Source organism: Gastrolobium bilobum, unplaced genomic scaffold, assembly GCF_033153095.1.
Source record: "Gastrolobium bilobum isolate Gb01-03AN ecotype WA unplaced genomic scaffold, APGP_CSIRO_Gbil_v1 utg6213, whole genome shotgun sequence".
Classification (NCBI taxonomy): domain Eukaryota; kingdom Viridiplantae; phylum Streptophyta; class Magnoliopsida; order Fabales; family Fabaceae; genus Gastrolobium; species Gastrolobium bilobum.
The window spans coordinates 13515-32861 of NW_026897399.1; the positions used below are offsets into that span (position 1 = coordinate 13515).

At 36.9% G+C, this 19347-nt stretch overlaps 1 pseudogene; it reads left to right on the plus strand.

The window, feature by feature from the left end:
* Window positions 1–258: 258 nt before the first annotated feature.
* On the plus strand, window positions 259–17828 carry LOC133306598 (lysine-specific demethylase JMJ14-like; annotated as a pseudogene).
* Window positions 17829–19347: the final 1519 nt, after the last annotated feature.

Below are 19347 nucleotides of genomic sequence, written 5' to 3' on the forward strand. Positions count from 1 at the left end.
ATTGTTGCTTTTGTGGTAGTCATATTGTATTTTGAGTAAATCTGGTTTCTTATTTTTACTCTTCTTATTTAGGAGTTTGAAGATACACTCAGTTACATAGCAAAGATACGTCCCCATGCTGAACCCTATGGCATATGTAGGATTGTCCCTCCACCTTGCTGGGTTCCACCTTGCCCTCTTAAGGAGAAGGATCTATGGGAAAATGCATAATTTCCCACTCGTACTCAGTATATTGATTTACTTCAAAATAGGGAACCTATGAGGAAAAAAAGTAGGGGAAAAAAACGAAAACGTAGAAAGCACTCCAAAACAGGCACATGCAGGAGTCTTGCCAATTCAGCTTCTGGAGCTAATAATGCTTCTGAATCTGATGAGAAATTTGGATTTCAATCAGGGTTGGACTTCACGCTTAAAGACTTTCAGCAATATGCTAATTTTTTTAAGGAATGCTACTTTGGTTTGAAAGATACCAATGAAGATGGAAAACTTAGTGATAGTAACCACCAAAAGAGAGGGGAGCCCTCTGAGGTGGAAATTGAAGGTGAATACTGGCAAATAATTGAGCAACCAACTGATGAGGTTGAGGTATTAATCATCTCTTTTTGACAACTATGTTGGTCTTTACTGTCACATAATTTTGCAATAGTATACATATGATTCTGTTATATTGTAGGTGTATTATGGAGCTGACTTGGAAACTGGAGCACTTGGAAGTGGTTTTCCTAAGACATCATCCTTAACTAAGAGTGATTCAGATCAGTATGCCCTGTCTGGATGGAATCTAAATAACTTCCCGCGACTGCCAGGTTCTGTACTTAGTTTTGAAGGAAGCGACATCTCAGGAGTTCTAGTGCCATGGCTGTATGTTGGCATGTGCTTTTCGTCATTTTGCTGGGTAAGTGGTTAGAATTACTTTTTTTCCATGTCAAAGGAAAAGTTTAAGACTGACATGGAATATTACCAATTTTCATTTTGCCTCAATTCTCTGTATGTATCTCTTTGTAGAGTGTTATATGAGTTTAAGTTAAGTTTCATGAAAGTTGGGTTGAAACTTTTAACATTCGTTGTTTAAAAAAAAAACCATTCCCCGAGTATAACACCTCACAATTTTAAATCAAGTAATTAAAATATTAAGTGAGCAATCAAGTGATGGATTAGTGAAAATCCTAAAGATTAGGCCAAAATACAAAGAAAGGGCAAAACGGTAATTAGCCAACACGCAACCCTAGGAAGATAAAAATTGAGTAGAAGGTCTCAGATGGTAAAAATAACCCTGGAAATGGGTTCAGAACGAAAAATTGAGTGGACAGGCAAGTTTCAGAAAAATCAGTGAATAGTGTTTTTCGCGGGTAAAAATACTGCGGTACGATTGCACCGTAAAACGTGCCGATTGAGTTTTGAGCTCTAGGTTTCAAATATGAGTTGTAAATGGTTTTTTGAGTTAGGAAATATGATTTTGATGAAATTTGATGGAATTGAGTCATTTTGGGAAAAATTGATGAATAGTGATTTTCCGGTGTAAAAATACTGCGGTATAATTGTACCGATAAGCGTGAAAATTTTATCAGTATTTTTGGGAAACAAAAATATGACATGAACAAGAAAAATACGTAGGTCATGAATTTGTGGTTGAAATTAGGTGATTGATTAAAGTTAAAACGCGTGTGGGACCCGCCTGTGACTTAAGTGAGTCAAACTCACCTTTTTTTTCACACTTTCTCTCTCCTCCCTCTCTTCTCTCCCGCGTGCAGCAGCCCCTCCATGGCCAAGAATTGCTCAAGCTTTCTTTCTTCCATAACTTGGTCAAATCTCCACCGAATCCAACGATTTTTGTCTTGAAACTTGTTGGAAAACACCTCCTAAACACATTGGTACCACTCTTGAGCCTTGAAATCGCGTGTGTGAGGAGATCTTGGCCATTTACAGCTGCGGTTTTGGTGAGGAATTTTGTGTTCTTGGAGCTTTTAAATGCTCCAATGGTGGAGTATGCTTAGGAGGAGTCTTATACCTTCCAATTGGGTGAGTGTTCTTGCATTTTAAACGGTTGATTGTGATGAATTGATTTTGTGACCTAAAGCTTTGATTGATGATATGTTGTGTTAGAGAGCTCAATTTGAAAATGTGTATTAGATGATAATGTGTTAGAATGATGTATTAAAGCTAGAAATGCGATGAAATTTATTGGTGAAAATTGATGAATTTAACTTAGAAAAATTTGATGATCATGATTTTGGACTTGTGAATTTTGGTGTTGAGACTTGTTTGATAAATTGTGGCATGATGATATGATGATATAATAGGTTGTATGAGGGTTTGAATGATTAAAATTGAATGGAAATCCCTTGGAATGTCATAGGGCAAGATTCGAACCTTTGAGGAAAAATTGAGGAATTGATGTTGAAAAATGAATTGGATGATGATTTGTGTAGTTATATAGTGCTTAGATGGGTTGTGTTGTGATTGGCAAGTGTTTGAATCAATGGGAAAATTAAATTGTGTTTAGAGACCTAAATGAGCCTAGAATGAAATATTTCGCAAAACGATGCGTAAATGTCGAAAAACGGAAAAACGACGATTGAACTAGCCTCAAAACAACCTAAGGGAGTGTTATAAAATGAGAAAGAAAATTTAGGAAAATAAATCTCAAATTTACACCTACATGGCCGAACCTCCAAAGGGAAAAGGGGTGATTTGGCGATTTCCGCGTTTTGATGTAATTCGACGCGAAAATGACGAACCGGCACTTGAACTGGCCTATTGACAACCTAATGAGACGTAACAAAATGAGAAAGAAAATTTAGAAAAATAAATCTCACATTTACACTACAATGGCCGAACCATCAAGGGAGGATGGGGAGGATTTTTGTGTTTTTGCGTTTTGATACTATTTGACGAGTACTGATGGATGTACGTTATTGTATAGGTTGCCGTACGTCGACCTGAATCCCGAATCTTGAATCAGTGAATTGCCCTTGGTCCGGGACCAAGTGGATTGAGGTAAGAAATTGGTTCATTGCATGTGTAATTATAAATTAACATGTATGGGTTGAACTGAGAGTGATTGGGAATGTCCTCTGTGTAGGCATTCCGCTGTGTACCGAGTTGAGGGATAAGCTGCTGCGGAGCTTGTGGAAACACGAATTAAGGTAACCTCTTGGTACTGGGGCTTGTTCCCCTTTTCTGTTCCACCTTGCCAGTTGATGGCAACGGTAGGAAGTGTGTATGAATAGTTTAGAACACATGAGCATGCATGCATTATTGCTATGGGTACTTATGTACCGAGTCTCTGGCCAGTAGACAGTTTTATTAGCCTTCGGGCATTTTCGGACTTCCGCTGGATAGGTCTCCAGGAGGGAGTTCCAGTTGACTGCGGTCATGGTGTGTGATCCGGGTAGGAGCACACTAGGAATGTCTTTGGCGTTTTGGTTGGTTTGGGCATCATGGTTGTGGTTTCTGTGAACACACCTTGGATGATACCCATAGGCTTATATATGCCGAGGGCGTACGTGGAATTGGGGTTACCATCCCGTATCGTCGTATTTTGTTTTCTTTATATTCCCCATTCTCTAAATCCCTTGCTATATCCCGTTTTCAAAGTGGTTGTTGTATTCTATTGATATGCATCGAAGTGAACCATTGGGTGGAGTTTTCTCCAGAACCTCTTGGTTACTGAGATATATTCGTATATCTCACCCCGTCTCGGGGCATTTATTTCAGGAGGTAGCAGTGGAGCAGGAGCCTCGGGCAAGAGGCCCGCAGAGTGAGCGATGGAGCGTTTCTTATTTTGCATTTTGTTGGCCGTGTGGCCTAGGCTAGACTTAGGGCATGAACATGTCATTTGTATTTATTAGTAGCTTCATTAGCATCTTGTTCATGCCATTTTGCCTAAGTCTAGTAGTGATGTATTTGGTTATGTTGTCTTTTAAATTAAGTTGAAATTGTAGAAGAATGTAATTTGAAGTTTTAGTTTCAAGTTGTAATTTGTAAAGCCATATTGTAATAGTATTGATGCATGTCTAATTATGATGGAAGGGCCTTAGGCCTATTTTAGGTTATGATAATATGTATGATGGAAATATGCATGAAAAAGGTGTTAGTGATTGCAACTACTTAAGAATGATTAATATGGACTCTATGTTTAATAACTATAAACTGGATTGGGTTGTAAGTGCCCCAAGGCGTTGTTGGTCCTTGTGTGTGCCACCCATTGGATTATTACTGTATTATCATGTGTTTATTAGGTACATTTGAGGTTTAAATGACCTTTTACAAATTTGGGATTATTGGAAAAACAAAGGAAACTCTGGCGAATTTTCTGTAGAATTGGCAGATTTTAGGCAAACTTCGGGAGAGCATATCTCCCTCCATAGAAGTCCCCTAGGGACGTGCCATACGCCATTTTGAAGGTTGAGATGTCCTCTACCTTGTGTCCAAATTTGAGGAAAATCTGGGTTGATCTTCGGCCTGAAAAAAATAGAGAAACACGGACTGCCCATGTGCCCCTGCACCTGAGGCAGATTCTGGACCGGATTTGGGAAATTAATTCCCGCTTCGTTTCTCAGTCAAATTGAGCGTGTGATATATCAAAATGAAGTTTGAGATGCCTAGTTTGTAGGATAAAAATTTGAGGGCAAATGGTTGAGTGGATTGAGTGCAGTAATTCGAGCAATGTGAGTGGTTTGGAGCTGTTTTTGGGGTTGTTTGGGCTAATCGCTTATCCAACTTCAAACGGCGTTAACCGGAGCAAATGAGCTCCGAATTGAGCGTATTTTAGCTTGTTAAAAAGGGAATTAAGTAACACAAGGGTATAATCTGAGAAGTAGGGTTGGTTGCGATCAGTTTGGTCGCAGAAAAACTTAGAGTGTAACATATTCGAATTGGTATAAAACGTAAAGTTGGAAATTGGCTAAGTGAGTTTATGGGAACTCCTTAGTAACTTATAATAAGTAACGTAAGTGATAAAAATAGTTTAAATAAGTCTTCCGCAAGAGTTTACGGTTACGGTCACAGCTATTAATTATTACGCCTTTTTATGATTTAAATGCTCGCGTAATAGTCGAAAAAAATTTATTCTCGTTTTTATAAATGAACTGCTGTGATTGTAACTGCGCTTAATATCATAATTAATGTTAACAATACCGGTACGTAACGGGCTGTTACATAGTACATCATGCTCAATCAAATAATATTGCATAGATATGAAGATTGAATGTTAATTTGATTGAAGCTAATGGTTTGCTATAATTTAATTTGAATCTATGTAGAAGGGAATTATAACTGTTCCTTGTTATTTTTGGGCACCATAACCATTGCGTCTGTACTTAAATGAACATTTTACCAAGATTGGTTGCTTTGTATGTGATTCAAATGTTGTGTGTGCTTGTATGTGATGTAGTTGTTTTTTTAGTTTCTTTTCTTATCTAAGAAGATTTTGATTGACTTGTGTATGTCTAGGTTCTTCTGTTTTCTGCTACATTGAATGACATTGTCCAGAATTTTGTTTCGAGGACAGTTAAGCAGGATTATAATACACTTTTTGTGAAGGAACTATCTTTAGATGCCGTAAAGCAATATAAAGTTCATTGTCTTGATGAACTCTCTAAGATTGAAGTGAAAAAAGAATACATACTCGAAATAGAAGAGAATCTGGGGAAAACTATAATATTTGTGCGCAGAAGAAATAGTGCAAAAATGTTACATAAATCACTTGTTGTCGCTCCTGTTGTCGCTCCCGTCGCCCCAAGTAAGGGAGTCGACAAGGGAAAAAGGAAAGTGGTGAACATTGTTAAAAGGAAGGTCCGGTCTACGGCGGACATTCCTGCCGAGGAGCTTGCTAGGAGGACTGGCGGCCCGGTTATTAAGGATGTGCAGGAGAATGCCCAGAGTTTGGCGGTCAACCCTTCTGCACCTGAAGTTATTCCTCCTAAACCAACGGCTTCTGGAAGGAAGAGGGTTGCTAGCAAGGATTTAAGCTCGCCTAAAGGAGCTAAAAGGGTTAGGGTGGAGCCGACTGAGTCTGGTCAATCAAGTGGTAGTCTCTCATTTGCCATGGAGAGTTTCTCGGACGCCCCTGGCGGTGATGACATGGTGGTGGTCAATACTCCGGACAGGGCGGGGGTACCTGTCATGGCGACTGTCGAAGGAACTTCAACGCCTGCGGCTGTTTCGTTAGTGCAGATCATGAAGCTATCCGAGAGGGATCTGAACTCTAGTTTCCCTAATCCTGATTTAAACGTGTTGGTACCACAGCAAATTAATCGCCAAGACATCATTGACTGCGCACAGGTAATGATCGGTAAGATTGTGGGAACCCGGGAGGCTACTCTTGCTGTTGACAGCCGTTGTTCTACCCAGCATGATGACTTGGTACATAAAGGGCGCAAGATTGAGTCCTTAACGGCCGAGATCGGGCGGTTGGGTAAGGAAATTAGTGACCTGAAGGCAACCAATAAAACTTTATCTGACAGCAACCAAGAACTGAAGGGGGCTAGTGATGTGGTGCAACGCCTGTCGCAGGAGAAGGATGACTTATCAAAGTTATTGGATGAGTCTTGAACCGAGAAAAAGGGGCTCCATGCGGCGAATAGCCAGTTGACTGCCGAGAAAGCTGCCCTTCAGTCGGAGAAGGATGCGTTATCTGTTGAGTTGACTGGCGTATGTGGTAACTTGCATGCCGCCCAAGAGGATTTTAAAAAAGCTTCTGGGCGAGTACAGGAGCTGGAGCTTGCCTTGCCTTCAGTTTTTTATGATTCTTTTAACAACGCCCTGAATCAGGTTCAATTTCGATATCCTAAGATAGATGCTTCGGGCTTGAGTGTCGATTATGTGGTGGAAGGGAAACGCCTGCTTCATGGCGAGACGACTGTGATACAGGAAGGGCCTGACTCTGATGAGGAAGAGGATGATGTAGAGGAAGAACCAGCCAAGTTCGGTGACTCACCTTTAGGCGACCACCATGTGCTGAGCGGAGAGCAACCCGTAGATGGCGAACCTACTGACGCCGTAGAGATCCCGTCGTGCGGATCCCATCGTTGGCGATGGTGTTATTGGCAACACTTCCTTTGGAAGGTATTGGTGAGGAAGCTTCATCTAGGAATAACGTTGAAGACACTGCTGGAAAGGACGCCACTGAGGGGGTCTCAATAGCTGAAGAGGGAATCCCTACTGAAGATTGCCCAACTTAGTTTTTCTTTTTAACAACTATCTGTGTTTGCCATAGTTGATTCTCCACTGTAGAATTGTACTTGTTATTAATCAATGGATAACCTTTCTTTTGGCAACTTCAACGCTTGATTATTGATAAATGATTGTGTAATATGCTTATTAACTGCACGCTGGCTGCGGAGTAATTTGGAACTTCCTCCAATATCTATGTTTTTTTTTTATCTAATGTTAAATATACATCTGAGAGATTTTATATATTTCTTTATTCTTTATTGATGACCCTTGCCATTAAGGATAGAAATTTTCACTAGAGACCAAAATTTGAGCATCCTCTACCAAATTCTCTTACGGATTCATTATGGCACAAAAGATGTTGGCACTTCAATCTCTGTTGCTTAAATTTTATGCATGATATAGACTTGATGAAGAATGTGTATACTGTTCAAAATACTAACTGTGTTCGTATATATGTTCTACCAACTTCAGAAATTGATAAATATACATCTGAGAGATTTTATATATTTCTTTATTCTTTATTGATGACCCTTGCCATTAAGGATAGAAATTTTCACTAGAGACCAAAATTTGAGCATGCTCTACCAAATTCTCTTACGGATTCATTATGGCACAAAAGATGTTGGCACTTCAATCTCTGTTGCTTAAATTTTATGCATGATAAAGACTTGATGAAGAATGTGTATACTGTTCAAAATACTAACTGTGTTCGTATATATGTTCTACCAACTTCAGAAATTGATAAATATACATCTGAGAGATTTTATATATTTCTTTATTCTTTATTGATGACCCTTGCCATTAAGGATAGAAATTTTCACTAGAGACCAAAATTTGAGCATGCTCTACCAAATTCTCTTACGGATTCATTATGGCACAAAAGATGTTGGCACTTCAATCTCTGTTGCTAAAATTTTATGCATGATAAAGACTTGATGAAGAATGTGTATACTGTTCAAAATACTAACTGTGTTCGTATATATGTTCTACCAACTTCAGAAATTGATAAATATACATCTGAGAGATTTTATATATTTCTTTGGGGAATAAAATTTCTGCTGTAACTTTAGATAGATGTATCTACTGTGCACCTAAACGACACTGTTTCGTCTTTTTTTTTCTAATTTAAACGAATTACATGTCGTGCTTCCGTCTTCGTTAACCTTCACGGTTTCTTCATAAACTATAGTCATCGCATCGCTATTTTTACTTGCACTTCCTTACATATCGTGCTTCCCTGCGCAGGTAAAGATCATGAAGCATTTTGTCTTTTGTTTTTTTCCTGCTATTGAACTGGCCTCGTTTAAGCGGCCTTTATGAGAACATTTGGTAAGGTCATTAAACTTGTATGTAGAAAATTGATTGGAGTAGGTAAATGAAGAATTGCTTTCCATGTAAACAACTAAGGGAATTTATAGCAGTTGTCCTTATAAGGTTTGAAGTTTTGGAATTGAATATGTTAACTGCACGTACTTTGATGCAGATTCAATGGTAGTCTGTAGCAGAATGAAATATGACCCCTTTTTCAAAAAAAAAAACATGACCCTTCTTCCCCTTTTCTCTATTGTACTCTCAGATAATTTCATCAGCCTCTGAAACAGACATTTGTTCCATTGCCAAATGGCAAATACCTTGGTTCTATCACGTGCAATTCTGATGGTTGAACATATATTAAAAGTCATAAATTTAAATCCTTTTAAATTTGATAACAGAAAGTACATACTATACATAGTACAACTGTAATCTGAGCATACACCTACTTTATGTAGCTAGTATCCTCCTTTTTCCACCGCTTCCCATTTCTGATACATGAGAACTAACCTTTTTTCCAAATTGGTTGAAATTTCAGAGGCCATCTTCATTTTTTTTTGGTTTAGCTTGCAGAAAGGACATCTTCATTTTCTTTGAGGAAGCTTATGTGATCAGAGAGGTCCTCCTTGCAACTTCAGTCAAATATAAGACTTGTTTCTGGTATCAGCTACTAATACCCAACCAGTATAAGCAAACAAAGGACATCAAATTTTTATAACTTATTTTAGGATATTAGATTGGACTTATTCTGTGATTGGGTTACTATTCTGTTTTTAGTAGGAACTTTGGAATTTGACTCATGATTTTGAGTTTTTGTAATATGAATGCATGACTATATCTATTATATTTTAAAGTTTGATTTTTGTGTTCAAATTCATATATAATTTGCTGTTGGGCGTACTTTTGGTGCATTTATCGCATTCATATTTTCTATTTGCTACAGCTTGATCTCTTTGACATTAAACTGTTTTGTTTGTACCAAACCCATTGGCAATATTTGGATTGTAATATCCATGATTACTTTTAGTGAGGCTGCTAATTTTAACAAATTTAGCATTCTTACATATTTTTCAGGATAATCCTTTTAGGCCCAAGCTAAAAAATAGCAATGCACTTGAGTCTTTTGGCAGTCTGAGAAGTAAAAAGGTATGTAGTATGGTCTGCCATGTTGAGTATGCTTAATGCTTTGACGATCCATGAATATTCGGATCAAATAGGAACCACTTGTTTGAAATTTTGATGGAATTAACATTTGAACACCTGTATTTTAATTTTTTCTAGGTATTTTCTACTGACCCTCTTCCCCTCCCCTCCGTTTCTCAAAATAGATAAACTTCTTTAGTATGAGTGTTCAAAATAACAAGCAATCAATACTTATCTTGATGACCATGTGGTGAGTCTAACTTGAATCATCTGATTCCCATCCTATTCAAAGCATAATGGTATACTCAGATGAAGTCAATGACTAAATTAAGTTTTTTAAACAAATTTCTTATAGTATAGAAGAAAAGAATGTTTTGAAAGTTAGTGAATGACTATTATATAAATAGGGGGAGAGAGAGAGATTTGATTTTTGTCTATTCTTTTTTCGTATGTTGATTATTGTTGTCATGTTGCAGACATCAGCTAGATGGGATCCAGTTGAAGCATGTCGGCCTATTATTGATGAAGCCCCTGTGTTTTATCCGACTGTTGAAGTACTTGTTATTATTACCATCTTCATATTGTTGCTTTTGTGGTAGTCATATTGTATTTTGAGTAATTCTGGTTTCTTATTTTTACTCTTCTTATTTAGGAGTTTGAAGATACACTCAGTTACATAGCAAAGATACGTCCCCATGCTGAACCCTATGGCATATGTAGGATTGTCCCTCCACCTTGCTGGGTTCCACCTTGCCCTCTTAAGGAGAAGGATCTATGGGAAAATGCATAATTTCCCACCCGTACTCAGTATATTGATTTACTTCAAAATAGGGAACCTATGAGGAAAAAAAGTAGGGGAAAAAAACGAAAACGTAGAAAGCACTCCAAAACAGGCACATGCAGGAGTCTTGCCAATTCAGCTTCTGGAGCTAATAATGCTTCTGAATCTGATGAGAAATTTGGATTTCAATCAGGGTTGGACTTCACGCTTAAAGACTTTCAGCAATATGCTAATTTTTTTAAGGAATGCTACTTTGGTTTGAAAGATACCAATGAAGATGGAAAACTTAGTGATAGTAACCACCAAAAGAGAGGGGAGCCCTCTGAGGTGGAAATTGAAGGTGAATACTGGCGAATAATTGAGCAACCAACTGATGAGGTTGAGGTATTAATCATCTCTTTTTGACAACTATGTTGGTCTTTACTGTCACATAATTTTGCAATAGTATACATATGATTCTGTTATATTGTAGGTGTATTATGGAGCTGACTTGGAAACTGGAGCACTTGGAAGTGGTTTTCCTAAGACATCATCCTTAACTAAGAGTGATTCAGATCAGTATGCCCTGTCTGGATGGAATCTAAATAACTTCCCGCGACTGCCAGGTTCTGTACTTAGTTTTGAAGGAAGCGACATCTCAGGAGTTCTAGTGCCATGGCTGTATGTTGGCATGTGCTTTTCGTCATTTTGCTGGGTAAGTGGTTAGAATTACTTTTTTTCCATGTCAAAGGAAAAGTTTAAGACTGACATGGAATATTACCAATTTTCATTTTGCCTCAATTCTTTGTATGTATCTCTTTGTAGAGTGTTATATGAGTTTAAGTTAAGTTTCATGAAAGTTGGGTTGAAACTTTTAACATTCGTTGTTTAAAAAAAAAACCATTCCCCGTTAAACCCGACTAGCGAGTGTGGGGTGGAGGAAATTCTTGTACGCAGCCTTACCCTTGCATAATTGTATAGAGGCTGTTTCCTGGATTCGAACCCATGACCTTTCAGTCACGAAAGAACATGACACAATAAATATCTAGAAGTAACCGAGATTATAGAGGGGATGATTGGTTCATGATATAGTATTAGATCCTTTAAAACCAAGTGGTCTTGAATTCAATCCTTATTGCGTCCATTCTTCTATTAAAAAAGGAAATTTAGTACAAGGTAGGTGGGCCGGTCAATTATCCATGCTTCAACCCGAAATGGTTTTTGTGTGAGGAGACATGTTAGAAATGTAATATAAAACCATTCATGTGTCTTCGCAACTTAAGTTTTTGGGATAGTTGATTCATGACAATATGTCGTGGTCTTGAATTTTGCATTTCTTTCATTTCAAATCCTAACATTTTCTCGAAAGATAACACACTGTCATTGGAACAGCATGTTGAGGATCATCACCTTTATTCGCTTAATTATCTGCACTGGGGTGACCCAAAAGTATGGTATGGAGTACCTGGATGCCATGCTTCGGTTTTTGAAGATTCAATGAGGAAGAACTTGCCTGATTTATTTGAGGAACAACCAAATCTACTCAATGAACTGGTAGAATGCTACAACTTGTACTTTCCTTATTGCTTTCAATTTTTGACTAGTATTTTGAGTTATTGGTTGCTTTAGTGATACTTTGTTGTTTCCACATAGAGAATTCATGAATGCAATGAGATTTTTGTTGATGCAAAACATATATTCTATGGGTGCAGAGTGCTACGAATGCTCAACGCACTTATGGAAGTTAAGAAAACTATAATCATGATAACTTTTTGATCGGTTGAAGGTGTAATCAGTCTGGTGTAAGATCCCTTTATATGTATGAATGTAAAGTGGAAGCTATAGTAATTAGGTATTAAATTATGAGTAAGAGAGAGAAATTATCAGTTATTATCCCTAAGAACTGAAGCTCACTTTAGATTCTGACCAACTATGCTGCTAGTGTGTTTGGGAAAAAGTGGTGACTGAGAGTTGGCATCATCTTAACGACTTGATGGTTCCTCATGACAAATATCCCTTATGATGCATGCTGTATGAACATAAACTTTCAGCTCTGTTATTGCTGCAGTGATGTTCACTCATATCAATGTGTCTATAACCTTTCCCTCCTTTGGCTGAATTTTGATATTTGTATTTCTACTAATAATGATAACCCTAGTTTATATCCAGAAGTCCCCAGTGCATGTGTTCAGTTCTTATAGAAGTGTTAGATATTTTAGCATTCTATGTACAGTACATAGCTTCTAAGTTTGCGAATTTTATTCTGATTTTAATGGTTATGATTTTCTTCTTTGAGCAGGTTACTCAGTTATCTCCTTCAATTCATAAATCTGAGGGAGTTCCTGTGTATCGTACTGTTCAGCATTCTGGGGAATTTGTTATTACCTTTCCAAGGGCATACCACTCTGGCTTCAATTGTGGCTTTCAATTGTGCAGAGGCAGTGAATGTGGCTCCTGTTGATTGGTTAATGCATGGCCAGAATGCTGTTGAGCTTTACAGTTTGCAATGCCGTAAGACATCATTGTCACACGACAAGCTGTTATTTGGATCAGCAAAGGAAGCTGTACGAGCCCTTGCACAGCTAGCTCTTTTTGGAAAGGAAACTCCAAAAAATTTGAATTGGAGAAGTGTATGTGGGAAAGATGGAGTTCTTACCAAGGCAGTTAAGGTAATGATTCTCTCATTCTCTCCTCTTTGATCATATTATACCCACATCTGCAAATTTTGAAAGCTCCATAAAGTTTTGGAACTAATTTGTTTGTTAATTAGTTTTAGTCACCGTGCAGATATCTAATTCTTGTTACCCTTATTTTTTACAGACAAGAGTAAAGATGGAAGAAGAGAGGCTAAACTGTCTTCCAACTCATTTTAAGTTGCTGAATATGGACAGTGGGTTTGATTTGGACAAAGAGAGAGAATGCTTCTTTTGTTTCTATGACTTGCACCTATCTGCTGTAGGTTGTGATTGCTCTCCTGACAGATATTCTTGTCTTAAGCACACAAATTTGTTCTGCTCATGCGGAACGGACAAAAGATTTGTTCTGCTTCGATATACTATAAACGAGCTAAATAAATTGATTGAAGCATTAGGAGGAGAATTGCCTGCTATCGAGGTGTGGGCAAATAAAAACTTCGGAATGGTTTCTGCTGATGCCAATGAAGTTTGCATAGATAAATCAGTCATGGAGAGAGACATATACGAAACCAAGAGCCATGAAGAAGTGGAAATCTCAACTGGTACAAGAACCAGGTATTGTTCAAATTTAAATGTAACTGAGATTCCTTATATTGATAATAAGGTGGATAAGACAGCTTCTCTGGATTTAAATCTTGATGTTATGTCTGGTGAAAATGAAAACTGTTTGATGGATATTGCTGATAACCATCATATTAAGGGTGTTTCAGTAGAGGAAAAAGTATGTTGTTCAGAGGCCGGAAAGGAACAGGACAACATGGAACTTGGTGGTGACAGTATCCTATCACACTTGTCTTCTGTTGTGAAGACAGATTTTTCATCACGTACAAGGGATGTTCATAATTCTAGTACATTTGATGGTGGAAAATTTGCGGTGGATCTGCAAATGGATTCACATTCTGGAAAGCAGCCCAACAATGTATTGAAAAAGGAAGTCTCAGACACAACAAATACAAGTATATCTTTGGCAGGCGAAAGCTGCCTAATGCAAATGTTTGGTACTTCTGTCAAGCCTATAGGTTTGGGATCTGTTGTCCATGGAAAGCTGTGGTGCAGTAAGCACACAATATATCCAAGAGGTATGCCACATTAGGATATTTTCTGTGTTTGGAGATTTTACCTTTTACAGTTTTTTTTTTTTTTTGAACTTTTCTACATTTTGGTAATTTTTTGAAGGTTTCAAGAGTCGAGTTAATTTCTTTAGCATTCTTGATCCAACAAGAATCTGTAACTATATATCTGAAGTCATTGATGCTGGATTTCTTGGACCTCTTTTCAAGGTATCATTCCTGACCCTGTTCCTGTTTTTGGTTTGAAAATGAAATCATATTTACAAATTACTGTTTCTTGATCTCTGTTATTTGTATTTCATAGCCACAAATTTTGTTGGTTTTAATTGTCATGAAATCAATAATCTGCCTGCTTCATCACCTTTGTAGTCCATTTATTTTATGATTTTCTTGTTATAAGATTGAGGTTGGCCATTCAGCACATGAAGGCTAATAGAAATCCTCTCTGATGTTGCTGAAAACTGCATTAACCCAGAAATTACAGAAACTGAGATAAGAAAGAAACAGAAATGGAAAATTGCAGCAACTAGGTTAACTTCCAATCCCACTCCTGAACTGAAGTATTGGCTACCTTCAGACTTGCTATCCTTCCCCCTTAGACTCTCATTTTCCACAACTGAATTCCTGCCTTCTCCCTCTACCAGCTTGGCATTTGGTTATGTTCCAGATTATCAGCATGAATATTCCCCGTTGTTTCCCATTCTGTCCTTACCCACGTGTATTGATCCTTTACTTCCCATCCCTTTCCTTGTAGCATACACCTTAGTAATGGGGGTTTATCATAGGCAAAGGAGCTGCAACAAAGGTGGTCAAATTACTTAAACACTAGCAGTCTTGGGATAGTAAATGGTCTTCAAATTGAGGAACATGTCTTCTTCAATTGACAGCTTCAATTTCTATTCATCTTTGTCCTCAGTTTAGTTTTAGATTTGGAAAAACCTAGTGCATCTGACCTTATTGGCTTTTGGAACTGCTATCAGTCAATAGTAGCTGTTCTTTTCTGCATATTCATTTATTCAACCAACTGGGATTGAATATTCCTAGATGAATGAGACAATGGCTATTTTGGGGTACCAAGGTCACCCATTGTTATTTGAGTGAAGTGTAGGAATGTTAGCTTTTAAAAGTTGTTATAATTCCTGAGTCCATGTAGCCAAACCCACTTAGTGGGAGTAAGACTTTGTTGTTGACGTTTTCAGTTGCGAATTTCTATTTCGTAATGCATTTTGGTTTAAATATTAAAACACACAGTTTCTCCGTTTCCAATGTAGACTCAACTTGAAGAATTTTTTTTTGATACAATGGTGGCACTAAGGTTTAAACTTATGACCTCGTGTAAACTACCCAAATCCCTCATCACTAGACCAATCCTATTGGCTTAACTTGAAGAATATTTTGTTTAAGCACTTTTCTCTATTTGCCTTATCTAAAATTAATTAGCTTATAATTGTTTGCCTCAGTATGAAGGCCTGTAATGCTTTGTGTAAGTACACTATAGCGTATGGTGTATTTGGCTAAAAAATAATGCTAGAGATTTATGGAACAGATTACTCGTAGGCTTTGTGTTGATGATTTCTTTAAGGGGGCAGGGGTTTTTTCCCATAGCTTGTGGAGGGATAGGGAATTAAGCCATTGTATTCTTCATTTTCTTTGTTATCTTCTTTTTTATTTTAATATTTTTGTTTGATTTGGGAAAACTTCATTTTTCCAGCTGTACTTTTCTCCATATTAAATGAAGGGAAATGTGAGCGTCATGTTACATGACACATCTTGTGTCATGCCATAAACACAAAAATGTGGGACCCACATCTTTATTTTATTTTTTCTTTATTTTTATTTTCAATGGGACCCACACTTTTTTGTGCCTATGGCATGACACAAGATGTGTCATGTAACATGACACTCACATTTCCCATTAAATGAATTTTTCTTTCATTTTAAAATACTTGGTTATGGTTGTTCCATTACGTGTCGGTGGGATAAATGTTTTTGCTGTCTTCTATGTCATGCTTTCTTATTGGAGGGTTTCTGGAGAAACCTAGTTGCTGCTAATTTTTGGCTGGTCAGAGGATTTGTAGTGGCACCACTGTCTGAAATTATGAATCTGACAAAATATAAATGAAACAAAGTGATAATTTCTTTTTTCTACTCTAGGTTAAGAAACTCAATGTTGTTACTATATACTACTAGTTAATTAACTACATCTGAATTTTTATGGTTGTATTTATTTGCATTGACATGTCTCAATTGAAGTATATTTCTTTCTTATTCCGTAAAATATATTTCAGGTTACCTTGGAAGAATGTCCAAGTGAAGCTTTCACTGATACCTCAGCAGATAAGTGCTGGGAATCAGTTCTAAAGAGACTGCATCACGAAATAACTAGGCGAAGGAGTGGGTGAACTAGAACTTCCTCCCTTAGAGCTTCTAAAAAGCATTAACGGTCTTAGAATGTTTGGCTTCCTTTTACCATCCATTATTCAGGTAACATAAGACACATGATTCTTACTTATATTTTTGCCCAACTTGAACTACTAATATCACCTGTTTATAATTTTTCTAATGTAGAATTAAGTCACATAGTTCCACTCTCTTGACCAATTGCGTTGAACTAGATTAACATAGTTTATTATGATCAAGTTTGTTAAATGACTGCTGAATTAATTTGAATGTAATTTGGTAAGAACTTAAATGACTCTTGTAGAATGTTTCCCTGGAATTATGTCCACACTTTGATGTTTTATTACATTCTGACTAATTTTTTCAGGCCATTGAAGCTCAAGATCTCAGTCATCGGTGCGTAGAGTACTGGAATCACAAAGTTGTCCCTGCATCTTCAGGCAGGGTCATTGATAAGTTAACGTATGGTTCAAGTAGGTCTTTAGGTAATGTCAATACCAAAGTTTTTGGTATTAATTTGATAAAGCAGGAAAAGGATAACATAGGAGGAAGTTGCCATTCCCTTGTAGAGATGAAACCAATACTACAAAGGGCAAGTTCTGATGAGTTAAGCACAATGCAGAAGTTATTCAGCTCTGATGCACAATGTTCTCAGTGGAGAATGGCTTTGGTAGCACTGATTGATGAGATCCAGAAAGCTGGTGGATAAAACAAGAATAAGATCCTAAATTCTTTCTGACTGTGGATAGTCATATTTCAATTTAGTAATTAGTTAGGTCCATTCTTTCAGAGATAAATTAAACTGAAGTTGCTGGGTGAAGCCGAGATAAAATTTTGCTACTTGCCCGCAATCAATGACCTAATTACAGATGGACAATGCCATTGACCCATTCAAACTTTCCTTTTTTAAAGTACATTTACATTTAAAGGTCTAGCCTTTAGGCTTTAGCTGTTGCTGGATTTGGGTTTTACATTTTTCTCCTTTCTTATGTTGCTGTATATACACAGAAAAATAAATGCTGCTATTACAATAAATGATAGAGAAGGGAAAACACATGGTGAAATCCTATATTCAGAGTGAACATGCTCCTGCTCAGAATTTTGTATACATGACCTTGTCTCAAGCAAACAACAATGCATAAATCCCCACACCCTGCATTATTTGTACTTAATTTGACTAATTTTGCTCTGTGTGTGACTCCCTCAAATACTCTACACATCAAACGCCCATAGAGTAATATCATTTTAATTTAGAAAAATAAGAATCGATTTCAAGTGACTTGGTAGAATTGAATTTCTGCTGGGACAGGCACTGCAGCCTCTTTTAGTGGATTTTACGAAGGATAGGAACATGCTGGGGAAATAGTATACTTATTTTCCTCTCAAATTGTGACCCAATTACTTCGGTCATAGTGTTTTGTAAAATAAGTTCTTTATTACAAGGATGGTAGCTAATAAAAGAATGAAATTTTTTTTTTTTTTTATAACAAAAAGTTTAAGTGAGGTTAGATATTGATATTCCTCTAAGGTCAGGGAAAATCTCTCAAATTTTTTGAAGATTTTTAAGAGAGATTACATATCACCCAACTGACAAAGTTCTCACATCGACCAGCAGGTTTGAATTGACATCCTTGTGGGATACGGATCAAACCTTTAGCCAACTGTGTTCACCTATGTCGTCAAAGAATGAAATGCTACTTATTAAGCAACTGTGCAAAACTAACTCCTATAAATTTAATTAGGAGTGTTTATCAACCGATTCAAACCGCGGTGACCAAACCGAATAAACTGAAAACCGAAAAACGAAAAAAATCCGCAAATTTTAATTGGATTGGGTCGGTTTTCGGATTGGTTGATGAAAATCTATCCAATCCAAACCGATACAATATATCAATTCCCTTCTACCTACTTGGGTCTTTCTCCAATCATAGCCCAAAAATTTCTAAACCCAAGACCCATTAACCCATCAATTAAACCCAAGAAAAAGCCTAGTCACATCTCATCAACAAAATTTTATCTCTGTAGAGCTTCATATTTCATTGCCCCACAAAAAAACTATATATTATTGTTTACTAATGCTTTGGTATTTAAAAAAAAAATTACAAAGTCATTATATGCAAAAGATGTTATTTGCACAATAATCATGAAACAAATTTTAGGATTTTCAGAAAACCGAAAACCGATCCAATCCGAACGGAAAAAAATTGGATTGGATCGGATCGGATTTGAAAAAAATCCAAACCGAATGGATGATCACATGATCAAACCGAAGGGATTGGATCAAATGATTTTTACTTTTAAAACCAATCCAATCCAGACCGCGAACTCCCTTAAATTTAATACTGGATTTATTTTTCAAATACACTTAAATGAAAGCTGTTGTGTGAGATATGTAATGGCTGTGTTGTGTTACTTGAAAGAACTTTTATTTTTCCTTATTCTCATCAGCTCCTTATTTTAGGTTATTTCATTTATTTTAAATTTGAATTTTGTATATATTGAGTTTCGTTTGATCCGTTAAAAAATTGGGGACTATATAATACAAAAAAATAAAAATAAATAAAATTGTGCTTTCTTTGATTTGTTAAATGACCAATGTCTTAGACAGAACTCGCTTTAAGAGATAGACCCCCGGACAAGAGTTTTATGCCCTACACAAAATAAAAAGACAAAAATATCCTTTTATTCACCTTCTTTCTCATTTTGTATATGCTTTTTTCTTATTCTGGTACTTCTCTATCTTCCTCTTCTTCACGGACACTCATACCTTCTTATATTAACTGAAGAA